This window comes from Temnothorax longispinosus, chromosome 9 (assembly GCF_030848805.1).
Source record: "Temnothorax longispinosus isolate EJ_2023e chromosome 9, Tlon_JGU_v1, whole genome shotgun sequence".
NCBI classification, from domain to species: domain Eukaryota; kingdom Metazoa; phylum Arthropoda; class Insecta; order Hymenoptera; family Formicidae; genus Temnothorax; species Temnothorax longispinosus.
Window position 1 is genome coordinate 14,300,416 of NC_092366.1, and position 17,687 is coordinate 14,318,102.

At 37.3% G+C, this 17,687-nt stretch overlaps 1 pseudogene; it reads left to right on the forward strand.

Annotated features, from left to right (window-relative positions):
* The first annotated feature begins 1,909 nt into the window (after positions 1-1,909).
* Positions 1,910-4,403, forward strand: LOC139819385 (T-box protein 2-like; annotated as a pseudogene).
* Positions 4,404-17,687: the final 13,284 nt, after the last annotated feature.

The following is a 17,687-nucleotide window of genomic DNA, read 5'->3' on the forward strand; positions in this document are numbered from 1 at the left end:
GGCCATCTTACACGAGTTTTTCCTATGTTATGTCTTGCTCAACATTTAGAAATTAAGTTAAAAGTACCAATACCCGGACATGTGTACCTATATCTGGATATCTTTTATTATTTATAAGTATAACGCGAATTAAAATCAAAGATAAAAATATTTTTTCTTGTAGTTTGAAACTTTAGTTATGGTATGGTCCACAAACGTTTATTTTCATATATTTTTTCTAAGACATAGGTACGTGTCCAGGCATTGGTACATTTACCTACTCTTAAGTGCCCGGGTATTGGTACCTTTATATATACATATATATATATATATATATATATATATATATATATATATAGATAATTTGTATATATGACAATTAAAATTAAATCCATATATTTAATTGCATCTTTAAGGGGATCCTAAAGCGAAGCCCGAACTTCCTCGATGTCGGTAATGTCAACATTTCTAATCCTGTTTTCTATGTCATATATCTATCTGTCCTTGTCTAACAAAAGGCATCTGTCCTTGTTTCGATTGCTGCCGCCATCTCTCGTTACACGCAATACTGCTGGTCCGGTGTCATCACGTACATTACGTTCACGTAATCGTACTTTTCATTTAACTTTTTTGTTTGGAGTCTCAGCCTAATTCTACAAACGGTATGATATTCCTTGATGTCTACTGAATGGACCTGCACCCTCATTTTGTAACATCAAGTTGTAGAATTTTTATACGAAGCAAATATTGTTAAAGTGGATTTTTTTTATTATTTTGTTTACTTATTTTGTTACAAAATCGGTGGTCGTCTACAGAGTAGAGCACATACTTTAATTCTGTGCAAGATTTTTTCAAATCCATAAAGCCAATAAAAAATTAAGCGAAAAATACTATTGTCGGTATTACATACGGCTTTAGGATCCTCTTAAGCTTATCGGTTAAATGAGTTTTGATAAATGATAGCATTTATCTTGTGTTTTTACTAAATCTAGAATTTTTATTGGTACCTACAGTATATGATGAATAGTTCACGAAAGAGTATTTTTTAATGAAAAGTAGATTACAGCGGATATACTATAAGAATAGTTCAAACTTGTGAAAATATCGTTTTGTTAATGATACCATGTAAATGTAATTTTCAAAAAAGGTAAAAAAAAGGCGCCAAGTACACTTTTATAATATACATTAATGATACGCGAGATTCACTTACGTGTACAAGTTAAACGTCTATTGTTTTCTATTTTGTATCTTTTGATATTTAAAGGCGCACATTATATCATCAGTTGAAGTTTGGCCGAATCTGTTTGGCCGAAACGGTCGTTTATTATAAATTTTAATACGATATCGCGATTTGGCGTAAAAACGTGAACTTTCATTACCGCAGAGAGAGAGAGAGAGAGAGAAAAAGAGACTCTAAAAATCTCGAGATCCCCCGTGTATGTACATAGGTTTTTACGTAAATTTAACATTGCAATGATTTAACGCATTTTTATTTTTCGATATCCTCTTTCTATATTTGTAAAGAGTATACAGAAAAATGGTGCATGGGGAAAGAACGGTTTTGCTGAAGTATCAAAAAATTTAGCTTATAGATACAGATCTGAAAATAATTTTGTTGCATCATCAAAATAATTATGTAAAACAATCAAACTGATTACTAAAATATCAAAATTTTTACAGCATTATCATCATACTTCAGCGACCTACTATAATTATTTTAATGGCGCAACAAAATTATTTTTAAACAGAAAATCGTTCTTTCCGTATGTGTAGATTAAAGGCGTGCATTTCCATGATGCGTGAATAAGAAACTCTGCAAGTCTCTGGCTTTCGTTTGCGCTTCACAAAACCGAATTTTGTACCCGTAGTATCTAAAAATTTAGCTAGATACAGATCTCAAAATAATTTTGTTGGTCCATTAAAATAATTATGTAGAACTTAATCTGATTGCTAAAATGTCAATTTTTTTTACAGAATCATCATATTTCAGCGACTTACTATAATTATTTTAATCATGTAACAAAATTATTTTCAGATATTAGATGTATATTTAGCTAAATTTTTAGATACTTTAGCAAAACCGTTCTTTCCGTGCACATATTTTTATCAGGGTCTAAATATCGCTAATATATATCACCAATGTAAAGTGTACATAAAAGAAGCCAGTTGTTGCCATTTGTACACACATTAATCTAATAATTTCTTCGTCTGAACGTTGTTGAAATATTATCGAATCATTAGAGAATCTTAATATCTTAAGTTCGACTGATCGAGATTCAGCGGAAATGCAAATATGTATAATATATGAGAAGCTTAAAGAAGTGCAGCATGTCTCTACTGAGATTACCCGGAAAAGGAACAGACAGTATCTGAACATTTTTAATCCTTTAGGGGCCTGTGTACATAATTATGTACTAAAAAAAACTAAAAACTAAAAAAATTAAAAAAAACTAAAAAACTTTCATCAGGGACGTCTTTTAAGACTACCTTATAAATTATAACATTTTACTCCAACGGTATCGATGTGTGGCCTCCGAGGGCCCCTAAAGGATTAAAGAAAGAGAAAGTTACGACAAATGGATTAACAACGCGTAATGAGTTAATATTTATTTTAACTGGCTCAGTAGATTAGTGTGATTATGGCATTTAAAATTATTATGTGAACGTTATTTGTTACCTTATATATTTTTGTGAATCGCGGCAGAAAGGACAAAAGGTTTATGGACACATAGCTGTTTCATGTGTTGGCGCCGAACGATCGACGACACATATAGTTCGCCTAGTTTCGGCGGATTGCACTAATCCCGTTTTGTGGTAGGTCACTGGTAGGCGAGAACCGGTTGTCTCAGTTCCATTCTACAACTGCACGTGATTTGGACGTTTGTTCTGACCATTTCCGTGTTTGCCTTATACCTTACACCGACGGTATCGGAGAAGAAACGTCGATCATCGGAGATGTTTCTTCAAGATCCAAACAATGCACTGATACTCCTGGAACTGAATATGCAACTGGCATCGCCACTCTTTGCGCAGTCACCGATCGCTCTACAACGCAAATTAGGTGAGAGGATGAATTCAAGCGAATGGGTATTTCAACCCCCATTGCTGCGCGGAGTCAACGTGGAGCTGCTTAATCGAAACCTCTGACAACAATTCTACGAGAATAATACAGAAATGATAATACCAAGAGCGGTCGGTGCATGTTTTCGTCCGTTCAAATAAACGTAAACGGTTTGGAGAATTATTATGTCTTCATGGAGATAGCACCGGCCTCCGATCACCGCCACAAGCACTGTGGATACCAGAACGGGGGCGAGAACAGCAATATGGGTGGCTGGAGTTTTGCGGTGCCGGCAGAGCCGCAACAGCCCTTCGGCTATGATAGGATTTATAAGTATCCCGAGAGTCCGGCAACGGGGAGCCACTGGATGGACAATCCAATCAGTTTCAATAAATTGAAGCTCACGAACAACATCAACGACCCCAATAATAACGTGGTATTAACATCGATGCACAAATACGTTCCTAGGATCTGGATAATCCGTAGCTTCGATGCGAAGAATTACAACGAGCTCTTTACTCAATCAACCGCGTTGTTCGCTTTCAAGGAGATGGAATTTATCGCGGTGACGGCATACTAAAACGAGAACATCACACGAAGTTGAAGATTAATAACAATCCATTCGCAAAAGGTTTTTGCGAGATGGGTCAGTCACGGTTCAAGCGAAAGCATCATTCGATCGATCATCAAGCTCAATCGGATTCCAGTCCCGACGAAAGGATCTCATTGATCTACGATTCCGAATCGAATCAGCTGAACGACCCTCCCTTAAGGGTTCCAAGCCCATTAAAGCATGCGATTATGTTACTTTAGCCGGGGAGTCGAAGTTGGCCGGCCTTGCAACGTGGGAGAAGCGGACGCGAATCCCGCCACCGTTGCGAGTCGATCTCCGGCGCCGCGCGCCGGGCGTGCTTGAAACGCAGTGACCGTGCACTGCGTTTGACACAGATGGATATATCCATTCACGAAATAACTTATTACTATTTATTTCTATTTTAACTTGACACGGCTACCGGGGGCAAGTCTCGTCGAGACCGTAGACATGTTCGGACGTGTTTTGTCCTGAATAATTTTTGAAGATTGCTGATGCAATTAGCGCCGAGTTTGGATTGAATCTTTTGAGTCTGTATTTATTATATTCGACTTGTTCTTGGCCGTTATGTGATCTTGAGGAGGATTAGGTGCCATAAAATTTACAAAGAAGAAGGAAGTGAAGGCTATTGGGGGCCACGGCTACTCGTGGCATGATCTCGTGCGTCAAGAGGCGTAATCGTTTCTATACCCGATAACTAGCGCCTACTCTCGAGGAGCCAGCTACGGAGTCACTGGGTGTCTCCGCACTAACCGAGTCATCAATCTCGCATCGTGCCCGGACCACCCAGGTGTGAAGATTCATTCTTAACTTCTTCATATTTACTGCGTGTTGTGGAGCAAACGGATTGACAGCCGAGAGCTTCCCAGATAACCGTGCCTTTCCTTGGCTCCGCAACTCACCAGCGGTACTTGGGCCCGTATCACTACAGGCTCTTAGAGGCGCAGTCAGATCGCCATTGACGCCACTTGGTTACTGTAGAACGCGCTGGCCAGCCGACATCAGATCTTGCGACCGAGCCGTACTGAATCGGAACAGCCTTATTCCAGCGGTTCAGCGAGACCACTGGGAGGTGTTGCAGCGCATGACTTGACTGGGAGAAGCTATATATTCGCATCACCAGACCAGAGACTGACTCTGACTCCAGGCCCAAAGAGACTCGTGCAGAGAATCAATGGCTTAAGACAACCTGATTCTTTCGATACAAAACGACAGTGCTCGCACCACCGTAGTTTTCAGACCACTTGAATCTTTGGATTCTAACACGGATTCGCCACTTTTTTTGCGTTCCTTTCTGCCACGATTTACAAAAGGTAGTAGTCTTGCCGCTGTTCGCAACGCGGACGGGAGCGAGGCCGCCGTGGCCAGCATGATAACCAGTAATAGGTCCGAGAGAACGAGTACGTGTATACGCGATCGCGTACTTAACGCGGATCTGCGAGCGACCAGTCGGTCGGCCGCGGGTTTGGTACACGGCCAACAGTTTCGCCGGCGTGAACTTGCTTTTAGTATTAGGGCCACGCGAAGTAAGACCATCTCTGCTACTCAATATGTCGTTAACCCTTTAGGGGCCTGTGTACATAATTATGTAAATTTAAAAAAAACAAAAAAAAACAAAACAAAAACAAACAAAAAACAAAAAAAGAAAAAAAACAAAAACTAAAAGACTTTTATCAGGGACGTTTTTTAAGACTATCTTATAAATTATAACATTTTACTCCAACGGGATCGATGTGTAGCTCCTAAAGGGTTAATTTAACTAAAACAATGTTAATTTAATTATTATTAATTTGACTAGTCAATGGAGTTAAAATAACATTATTTGTGTTAAAATAATAATGTCTGAAATGTCAGTGCTTTCGTCAAGGCATAGTGAAAAATATCGACAAGATTGCAATAAATTTTTTAACTTTTGTTTAATGTCCATATCAATTTCTTTAACTCTAAGAATAATAGTTTGGCGCGATAATGGTACTTGTTCGAATAATTGTATTGCACGTGTATTATCGAAAGCTCTAGCCATTTCAATTGCACACTTTTTAATAAACTCTCCATCTGAAAAGCACTTTTTCGCTCGTGCAATTTTTAAAGAAATGGCATAAGACGCTGCAAGACATTGTTGTTGCAAGGTTTTATTTGAAAGTAGATTCTTTTCAACATTTTCTGGCAAATGTTGTTGCGTTTTGAGACTTTTCAAAATATGTTTTCTAATGTCTCCACGATAATGCCCGTAATCTTTTTCATGACTTGTGCTATAATGGCGAGAAATATTAAGATTTCATAGAGGAAATTACAGTGTTACATAGTAAACACTGTGGTTTATTTTCCGCATTTAAAAAAAAAATCAATTTCCCTGCTCTGTTGAAATTGACGATTGGACGTAAGGTAAATGCACCTATTTGCGTCCATGTAAGGGTTATAGCAGAATAGAAGACCAATATACGAGTATAATCTATTCCAATTTGATTAAAAATCATTACTGATTGAAAAATATATATTTCTTTATGGAAAAAAGCTTTTGTTTTGACAAATTGCTACATATTGCACCGGAAAATTCTAAAATTACGCGAAGGTATTATTGTACGTCGTTGCGTCCGCCTGATTAGTTTTCGAACGTATTTGCGTCCATTGCGTTGCCCCCTTTGCGTCAGGACGCAAACTAGTAGGACGATTTGACTGCACTATTTTGCGTCCGTCATGGTCATGGATAAAACGAATATGTATTGAATGTTTTCGGTCGCAAATAGAAACAGAATGTGTAGGGCCCCCATTTGCGTCTGCTCTTCAGAGGTTATGGTGGACTTGAATTATTCTGATAAAACTTATGTTACTTTATAAGTTGTGCCGCAGAAAAAAACAGTGCACATCGAAAAAGTGATATTTTTCGCATCATTCACGACAATTTTTAGCATGAATACACTGACGATTCAATTACTTTGAATATTCGAAGCAACCGAACGCACGCATGTACATTAGGATGTTGTTGCGTTGCTTTGCTACTATTGTGTGAAATTAATAATTTACTGACCTTTCGTGTGATGAAATTACACGTTTTGAGTAGCTTGTGGAGCTGAATTGCTTAAAACACTTGGATTTACTTCGTGATTATTTCTCAGGATCCGCAACAACGATAAAAATAACAGTCACTTTCACCGTCCGATCTACTAAGAATTTGCCCTCAGAGCACGCGTATACACAGATGGTCATTTACGGCGCGCACTATGAAAATTGAAACCGTGTTATATTTTTTTAATTTCAATGAAACACATTTTAAAATAGACGCAATTATAGAATATTGTCTATAGAATGGAATAAATATTCTTCATGAATCAATAAGTGTGGATATTAATTGATTTTATCACTTTTTAATCAGATTCGGACGCAAATAGGTGCACGGACGCAAATAGGTGCATTTACCTTATCTTCGCGTTGTCTTTTCGACATCGTTAGTAGAGTTTATAGTTATAAAAGTATATAATAATAGTAGGAATATAAATATTATTCAAAAATGATCTTTCGCCAAATGTTGGTGAAATTGGTGAAATAATACCAAGTTATATATTGATCGGCCTGACTGGCAATAATTGATTAATGTTGAACGATGTTTCAACCTCTAATTTGGGTCCAAGTTACATTTAATGCTGGAACAACATAAATTGCCGGTAACAAATATAAAATAGAAACAATAATGCAAATTACATATTTAACTTACATGGACCATTATGCGTCAAAAGTTATAAATTACTAGTCATCGCTAAAACTTGTGTAACGGGGCGATAGAACAAAGGAATGTAAACTTAGTGCGGTATGACCGTCACGTATAACGCCCGACGAACGACTGATAAATGTGTCATGTCATAAATAATCACAAAATAAATAAAATTGCATAGAATGTAAAGTTTACATACACAGTTACTGATGACCGAGTGCTAAGTTTTACATTCCTTTGTTCTATCGCCCCGTTACACAAGTTTTAACGATGACTAGTAATTTATAACTTTTGACGCTTAATGATCCATGTAAGTTGAATATGTAATTTGTATTATTGTTTCTATTTTATATTTGTTACTGGCAATTTATTTTGTTCTAGCATTAAATGTAATTTGATAAGGAGACCCAAATTAGAGATCAAAACGTCGTTTAACATTAATCAATTATTGCTAGTCAGGCCGATCAATAAATAACTTATTGAAATATTATTCAGTTTTAATAATATGGTTTAAGCCTTTAAGTTGTACTGTGCATACACGTCGTAACGTGGGAACAGTAAGCTCATAAGCAAGCTAAGATGCTAGATGCTATATCCGCTAGGACTAGAAATACGTGTCAAATATGGGAAGAGTCGGGAAATCAACTGGAAGAGTGGGGGGAGTCGAGCTCGAGCTCCGTGGTAGGGGAAAGAGCCACGAGTGGCCCGCGGGCCGCAGGTTAGACAGGCCTGATCTACCCAAATATTTGTCACATTTATACGAAATTCTTCTAATAAAGGATCTCTGACCCAAAAACACCCAACACACCCTGTTAGAAGAAGATTTGGGGATATTCAGAGCCACCTTATACGCAGAACATAACAGACTCTCGACGGTCCTGAGATAAGAGCGAGCAGCGCTAATATACCACATAGAGCCCCATTCACAAATAGCTCCAAGGATAGCGTTAATGAAGTTAATCGCAAGGATGGGGCTAATACCCCAGGATCTTCCCGCAAGCCATTTCAAAATATTCACAAAAGTGAAAGACTTGGTTCGCAAGGAGGAGATCCATCTAGGCTGCTGCGTTGGAGAGCGCGCTATTAGCGCTATTGCATCGTTCTATCTTTATCGCTCATCAGGTGTAAAACAAGGATAGAATAAGCAAATAGCGCTAATAGCGCGCTCCCCGAATCCAGCCATCGTCCAGTCAAAATACGGAAAAAAGGGGGGGTACCTAGAAAAAATTGCAACACAAGGTTTTATGACGTGATTGTGTTCAGAAAAATATACTGAACAACATATTCAAATTCCGCCATTTTCCGCTATCCCTAAGTATGTTTTTTATTAACAATTTATAAACAAATTCGTTTATCTCCACAAATACGAAGAATTTCGAAATTTTTGCAGAGATCAAAGTTGTAGAGCAGACATATATCTACAAAAATGTTTCTATGAGTTTTTTGAAATATTTTATATTATTTGAGATATTTGCAACGGAAGCTCAAAACATTATAGCGCTGCGCGCTTACGGCCAACATTAGCCAGATAAATTAGCATCTGTTTCCAGGGTGGCCACAAGGAGGCTGTTGGATCGATTGTCACCCCATTTTTTGTTTTTTTATTTTGTTTTTGTTTTTAATATTTTAAATTTTTGTTTTTAATTTTTAATTTTTTTTTAATTTTTTTGTTTTTGGTTTTTTGTTAAATAATTAATAATTTTCTGTGTCTTCCTGTAACCCCGAATTAACGCAACTTACCCCCATACATTCTGTACATGCTGTTGTACACGGTAATCTATTTTTTCTGCAAGTACATCTTAAACTTTGACAGCCTTTTTTGCAATTACAACGGATAACTTTAAGAATTTTATCTGGAGCTGGTTTACTATCCGTTGTAATCGGTATTAATTTGTTGCCATCACAGCTCCATCCCCAATTTTCTGCTTTTAATTCCGAAGACTTCGATTTTTATATCATTATTTGATAATAAACTCGGAAATAGTGGAATTTCGCCGATGCTGGAGTAGGGGGTAACCTTTCAGGCGACACGAAGCAAGTCGATGTGGTTATTTTCGAGAGAAACATTCTGAGCCGTAAAGAAATTAAAGTTTCTCCCTCTTTGGCTTTATAAATGGATACGAGCGCTTGCATGGTCTCCAGCATTTATAAGATTCTGTGTAGATACTTTTGGCATTGAAAATACTTTTGCACATTCTCGGAAATTATTATTAGAGTAAATAAGAGAAAGTCCTACTTGCTTTCCCACGCCATAAATCGAAGATGTCGTATCACATTCTCTCGAAAATAACCACATCGACTTGCTTCGTGTCGCCTGAAAGGTTACCCCCTACTCCAGCATCGGCGAAATTCCACTATTTCCGAGTTTATTATCAAATAATGATATGGAAATCAAAGTCTTCGGAATTAAAAGCAGAAAATTAGGGATGGAGCTGTGATGGCAACAAATTAATACCGATTACAACGGATAGTAAACCAGCTCCAGATGAAATTCTTAAAGTTATCCGTTGTAATTGCAAGAAAGGCTGTCAAAGTTTAAGATGTACTTGCAGAAAAAATAGATTACCGTGTACAACAGCATGTACAGAATGTATGGGGGTAAGTTGCGTTAATTCGGTGTTACAGGAAGACACAGAAAATTATTAATTATTTAACAAAAAACCAAAAACGAAAAAATTAAAAAAAAAATTAAAAATTAAAAACAAAAATTTAAAAATATTAAAAACAAAAACAATAAAAAAACAAAAAATGGGGTGACAATCGATCCAACAGCCTCCTTGTGGCCACCCTGGAAACAGATGCTAATTTATCTGGCTAATGTTGGCCGTAAGCGCGCAGCGCTATAATGTTTTGAGCTTCCGTTGCAAATATCTCAAATAATATAAAATATTTCAAAAAACTCATAGAAACATTTTTTGTAGATATTTGTCTGCTCTACAACTTTGATCTCTACAAAAATTTCGAAATTCTTCGTATTTGTGGAGATAAACGAATTTGTTTATAAATTGTTAATAAAAAACATACTTAGGGATAGCGGAAAATGGCGGAATTTGAATATGTTGTTCAGTATATTTTTCTGAACACAATCACGTCATAAAACCTTGTGTTGCAATTTTTTCTAGGTCCAATCGTATTTTGACTGGACTAATCTAAGACCGCGGTCCATAACCAGCCCCAAATACTTAATAGTAAGGCTAAGAGGTATATTGCCACCAGGTAATTCCAGAATATCAGGGAGGGTCAAAGATCTTTTACGATAAAAGATAGTGAATTGAGTTTTCGGGAGAGAAACCGATAGATATAAATCATTCAACCACTTCTCCACCCGAATGAAGGTCGACCTCAAACCAGAAATAATATTATCCAATAAATTGTCCGAACATAGAATTGCGATGTCATCAGCATATTGTAATAAAACAACATTATGAGGAACATGCAGTAGAATATCTTTAACATATAAATTAAATAATAACGGGCTCAGGACTGACCCTTGAGGTAAGCCCTTTTGCAGAAGCCTACTACCATATGAAATACCTGACTCATAAATACACGTAGACCTAGGAGAAAGGAAGTTCATGAAAAAGCTCTTATACCCAGAAGGAATCCTAAGTTTATTTATTAGACTAAACAGGGTACAGGGATTGACATTATCGTAGGCACCTTTAATATCTAAAAAGAGAGCACCCGTCATGGAACGTTAAGCAAAGGCTTTATAGACCTCCAGGTTGATAAGAGCTAGGCAGTCATCACATGATTTACCCCTCCTGAATCCAAATTGACAATTGGGTAAAAGCATCTCCAACTCAATGAACTTCTCTAATCGTCCCTTAATCATTTTTTCAAATATTTTCAAAACATTGGAAGCCAAGGAGATAGGTCTAAAGTCCACCTTGTTAGGCTTAGGGATAAGTACCACATCAAAACGTCGCCATTGAGACGGATATGACCCATCGCGAATGATTAAGTTAAAAATGTCCAAGAGCTTAGATCTAGCAGAGCCAGGAAGCAACTTCAAAAGATGATAACCAATAAGATCCGGACCAGGAGAGCTAGAACTTCTGGAAGAGTCAATAGCCACATTAAGCTCAAAAAAGGAGAATTTGTCATCGAATAAGGAAGTAAAAGGAGTATCGGAAATATTTTCAAACTGATTAAAGGCCCAGGGGGGTGAAAAATTATCGATGAATTTATTGATACCTTGAAATTTACTACTTGAAGGGGGATTGTTTGATTTGAAAAATACAAAGTTTTTAAAAGAATTGATCGTTTTCCAAAAAGATTTAATATTGAAATTTTCATTTAAGTCTGACAAAATTGACGAAATTCTCTCTTTCTCTTCGACGGATAGTTCTTCTAGCATAATCAGAACTTTTCCTGTATAGATCAACATTCTCCCTAGAAAAGCGAGCACAACAATTCTTAAAAGATCTTTTCCTTTGAGCAATAGCCTCCTCACATTCAGAGTCCCACCATGGTTTACGGGTACGTTTTTTAAAATTAGGTTTATAAGATTTACAGGTCTGGGACTTTCCATCAAAATACTGGATGTGTCCTGTAGCGTCAAAAATTGATGCACCAGCCTTAAGGGCACAATCTATTACAGAGGAAAACCACTGATCATACGCACAACCTCCAGAAATATCTCCAAGAGTAAAACCTTCCATAGCTGCATTAATTAAATCACTAAAGTAGTCCTTTTCCAACTTATTCATACACATCCTAGGTCTTTTATTAGAGTCAACAGAACTGACTACAGGGGAAAACTGAATATAGATTTGAAAATGGTCACTACCAAAGGGTTCTTCAGAGATAGACCAAGAGCAATCTTGGCATAGTGAGTTAGAAATAAAAGTGACGTCAGGACAGCTATGGATGCTCGGATCATCAGAGACTCTGGTAGGGTCCCCATTATTAAAGAGAACAAGGTCATAATGTAAAGTTGCCTCTAAAAGAGATACACCATCTCTATTATTCCTGGAAGAACCCCAGGACTCATGCTGGGAATTGAAATCTCCGCAAAAAACAATATCAGAGGCATCAACGACTCGGAAAATAAAATCTCTCCAACAGGTTTGGTTAATATATACATCCGGGGGTTTATAGACAGACACAACCAGAATTCTATGGGAAGAAACCTTATTATTAAAAAGAGAAATACATGTGAATTCAATACCTGGATTACCAGGGAAATCAATTACTATAGAGATAGGGTCCAACTCAGGTCGGCATATGATGGCAGTGCCACCACCTATAAAATCATTAGGTCTATCGCTTCTAAAAGCATAGAAATCTTTAAAGGAAAAGTAAGACCTCTCATGGAGCCAAGTCTCCTGCAAACACACTACATCGAAATCATTAATCATATTAGAAAATTCTTGAAATTTACCCGTAATACCCCTGCTATTCCACTGCATAATCCTCATAACTTGTGCCCTACTGAAGTTTACTAAACAAAACACGCAGATACTGCGACACCGTATGAGCCCTTATATGCTCGGATTTTTCACTATTATATAACATTCGTATATCGTTAAGAATAATATCGGGGGTCGGGAATAAACCAGATAATGAAGGCAAAACATATTCCGAAATCAAATCCGAACAAGATTCGATTTGGAGGTCCATAGCCTCGCCAGACATAGACCCTTCGCCAGAAGGGCGAATAGTAGTTTCCAAATCAGGGGGGGGGTGAAGACAATTCAGATCCATCGCTAACACTAGTCGACTGACTAATTCTCTTATTCTTACGATGTAAACGGAGGGAGGTTTTACCCTCCGCAATCTCATTAGGAACCACCTTAATCCAGGCATAATAGGCTTGGGACCTAAACTCACTAATGGCCTGTTGGCAAGACTCTATGCCTCTAGACCTAACCAATCTTCTCGACTGAGAGAAGGAAGAATTTTTATAGGCCATAACGGTATTTATTATCAGATGAACTGAATAGGTAGGGCAAGAAAGATCAGATGAGACATGTTCACCCTTGCAATTGATGGAGCAGGGAGCTGAATTACAGGATTCAGACGTAAGGTGTGACAAACCACAGCTCTCACACAGAGGTTTACCTCTGCAAGCAGCCGCAGAATGTCCCCATCTATGGGCAGTTATGACAGTTACGAACTTTATTAACAAAGGGAACAACCCTACACCTAACTCTCCAAATATATACAAATTCCGGAAGGAGATTAGAAGCAAAAGAGACTTTAATCGAAAACGAATCCTTGATTTCACTACTTGTTCTATCTCGATACTTCATTTTTTCAAGAGAAAGAATTTTAACCGGGGCATCAGGCCAAGAAATACCATCCAAAATTTCCTCACAGGAAAGGTGGGCATCTACATTTCTGATAATTCCGGTTCTGAACAGCTTGTAGTTAGTGATATAAGCATACAGATCCGAGGGAAGGAGATTTTTAGTTTCAACAAACGAGTTAGCTTCCAAGTAATCCTCAAACTCGACTTTAATTAAATTTCTGCCAAGTCTTTGCAAGGTATTAATATTATATTTACTACATGTACACAACCCGTATAGATCGTGGGCTATGGCGGTGAAGGAAACACTGAGTTTTATTTGTTGACAAAATAAAATATATTTAGAATATAGCAGGATAATTTTCAATCGTATTCATAAACCATTATGACAAAATTCAATAATCATATTAATCAAGAAACAATATATAGTTCACATTGTAATAGTCCGTTCAATGACAGGAATATAAACATTAGTTGACTGTATGATCTCAATTTGAAACTTGAAATGTAAAATAATAATATATTACAAGGTAATTATAACGAAAGATTTAATATGATATGATATACTTAAATGTATCTTTAAATTATTTAATCACTGAAAAGACTATTAGACATGACAAGAAAATAATATCATAATTAATAATGAATCAAAATAATCATACACATAAATTTTTATAAGTGAATAATGCGTTAAATAATAATCGTTATTAAACGCATTAATTCAACATCGATTCGTGAAAACGCAACGAAGATTTAAAGTATTTCATATGAATCGATGTATTGTGTGTTACACCGTTGAATATAATTTCTGAATAAATGAGCGTTGAATTTTATGGCGAATCTTGTTCAGAACAATTGAAGCAATATACATATTATCTTAAACATTTGACGCATTAATTCGTATTGATTAAACAAATGAATCTCTTCGCAAATATGTATAAAGAAATATGTGAAATTAACTATCACACAAATAGAATTAAACGTGTCGTAAGCTTACATAATTTACTTTACTTGGCCAAAATGAAATAGCAAGAATGAACAGTCAAAAAAATGGTTGCAACCCGTAAATAAATATCTTGAGTACTCAAGTGCGAAATGAACGTTTATCGTTCCCGTCGATAAAATGCTTCGCTGAGTGCTGAAGCCTTTTTTATGTCCTTTACTGAACGGTAGATCTCTCGAGATTTCTGGAATCAATGATCGTAACCGATACTGTTTATGAGGATCAATGATTCTTATTCAGAAATCTAAGAGTTACCTGTATTCTGATGTCTACCGTATTTGAATGCACTTCCAGAAAAGATCCGAACAAACTATGTCCATAATAGTCGCTCCCTTGGTCTCTCCAGAATGTGTCGTCATCATCAAGAAACGGAGTAATGGCGTTGATCTCTCATACGTCTGAGAATGATATCGAGCCCTGATCCTGCCGTGTGCCAATTACAGTCCCTCAGATCCTCTCGTACTTCTCATTACAGTCCCTCGGATCCTCTCGTACTTCTCATTCAGTTACATAAAGTATCACATTCGTCGTTTACAATGACTCGGATTCAATATAATAACGAATTCAGATTACACGGCAGAAGGTCAGAAAAATGTCTTCACTGATAGACAAACAAGAAACGAATAACGCCGGTTGCCCGGGCCGCAAGCTTGTGCATGCACGCGCGCTTTCTTCTTCACGCGGCAATTACATGAATTGAATATCGATACGTCGCGCCTCTAGCGCTTTACGCTATACAATTTTTCTAGGGAACTAGATTCGCCAACTGAAGTGAGTTTACAAAATCGCTAGTACTTTCTATGAAATATCATAGATGGCAATATTCACCCTTCTCTCCTCAATGTCTCATCGCGCTTTCAAACACTACATAAAAGTTTGCCAATTTTTATAGGGTGAGCGTTACCAATATTATCAGACGAGTTAGAAACACTCTCAATATGAACCGAAAAAGGAGCAAGAATATTATCCGAATATCTATTCCCCAACTGAGACTGAATAAAGCGAAGCCTGGAAGTAGCCGGATCATTATTAACCGGGACCAAGGCCAAGGACGAGGACGAGGACGACTCATTACCCGTCGTCCGAGACCCGACATTATCGTCCTTTTTAAGTCGCTTAGAAGAGTTACCATTTTTATTCTCCTTAGGGGAGGAGGGAGAACGGCTCCCTCGATTCCCACCCTTAGTCATAATGAATACACAATAAATCGGTAAGAGAAAAATATATATAAGCAAAAAGAAAAACAATAAGAAACTTAGTTCCGCATATATTAGTAGAAAAACAATAATAGTAAAAAAGAGAAGTGGAATATAATATTTTATTCACCATATAATATTATTAGAGAAACAGCAATATCAGAATAAGGAATATGGAACAGGAATGCGAAGGAAAGACTCACATAAATATTCCCGAATAGTACACACTGTTACAATAACACAAGGGGAAAGCAGCTGAAAAACACGCAAAAACTAATAGGCGAGCAACGGAATGTAAACACACAATTCGAAATAACGAGTTCCGAACATACCTATCGCGGCAATAATATAAATATTAAACCATTTAGCTAAAAGAAAAATACAATTATATCATAAATAATAAGACATATAATGCAAGAGGCGACAATGTAAGGAACAAACATATAATAAATACTCCGAAATATTGCAAATTCGTAGTATAATTAATAAAGCAAATAGTGAAAGAAACAACACATATGCTTAAAATGAAAAAATATGGAAATTTCGTTAAAGAAAGGATATCCTGTAGTAAGAATTAAACGACAATCGAACATATAAATAATGTTCTGATATGAACGTAGTATCCAAAATATTCCCGAATAATAAATATGGATACAATAACGACAGCACATACAAGTATAGTATATTAAACGATATATAGGCTCTCTAGACTAATCAAAGGAAATAGATGAGGCAATCGGAGCCTCGCGCGGTAATCAATGCGCAGAACAAATTATAATAATAAATAAGTATATTAATCGTACGTTTCGACACCCTATTCGTGTCTTCTTCAGCGTAAATAATTAAGTACATAAATTTATGACGATACAGATTACATAGATAAACGAAGTATAGCGCAGTCAATAAGTAAAATACCGTGGATTAAATCGTACGGATGTACCGTCGTCGTAAGCCCAGACAAACCGATATGCATCTGCTCCGCATCCATCGCATCTTAGAAAGCTCGCCAGGTTGGAAGACCGGGGAGGTAGGGAAGATACGAATGCCCTACCTATATCAAACCGAGTCGCAATATGATAAGAACGTTATTTAACCGTGTTAATAGGCGAATAATGAGTTACTTACGGAGCAATTACAGATCAGGATGTCACATTGTAATAACGAGCTTGTCACTCAGAAACGTCGCGAGTGAGTGAGGCATTGGTGGGAAGGTTAACATAATAAAGGCCATATGTATACATCGGAGGTGGGGATAACAATTCACAAACGGCTGTTTTAAATTTTTGCTAATCTCTCGATCACACTCAAATAAGTATCCGGCAGACCTTCCGTGTCCGTCTGCATATTCAAACCATTTGCCTGCCTCTTTATGCATATCATCTCCGAAATCAATCGTTTATAATAATAGGATTCACTGTCTAATATTTCAACATTGTTCCAATCGAAATTGTGATTACCGCGCGAGGCTCCGATTGCCTCATCTATTTCCTTTAATAAGTATAGTATAAATTAACGAAATTTCAATAGATAATAGATATTCTGGAGTAATAGCTCGCCTGTCCCTGTGAATAATTGGTCGGAAACGTCAGAGCCATCGTCGATTCACCATCCGCCTCAGAGCACGCCGATGCATTCGCCTCTGACCTCTGCGGTTTCGGCCATATTGCAGGGAGTCGAAATCGAGGGATGCCCGTCTGTTGTCCGGCGCGCACAAAAACGAAAGATAAAGGATGGAGACGCTGAGGAGGTGCCTCCGCCCCCTGTTGATTAACGGAGACGACGACGCCGACGGCGGCGCTCGGACGGCTGTGACCGCGTTATCGTTAGATTGTTAATCTAATTGACGATCGGAATCGTTGCAATTGCGAGGAACTTAAGGTAAGTCCACTGAACG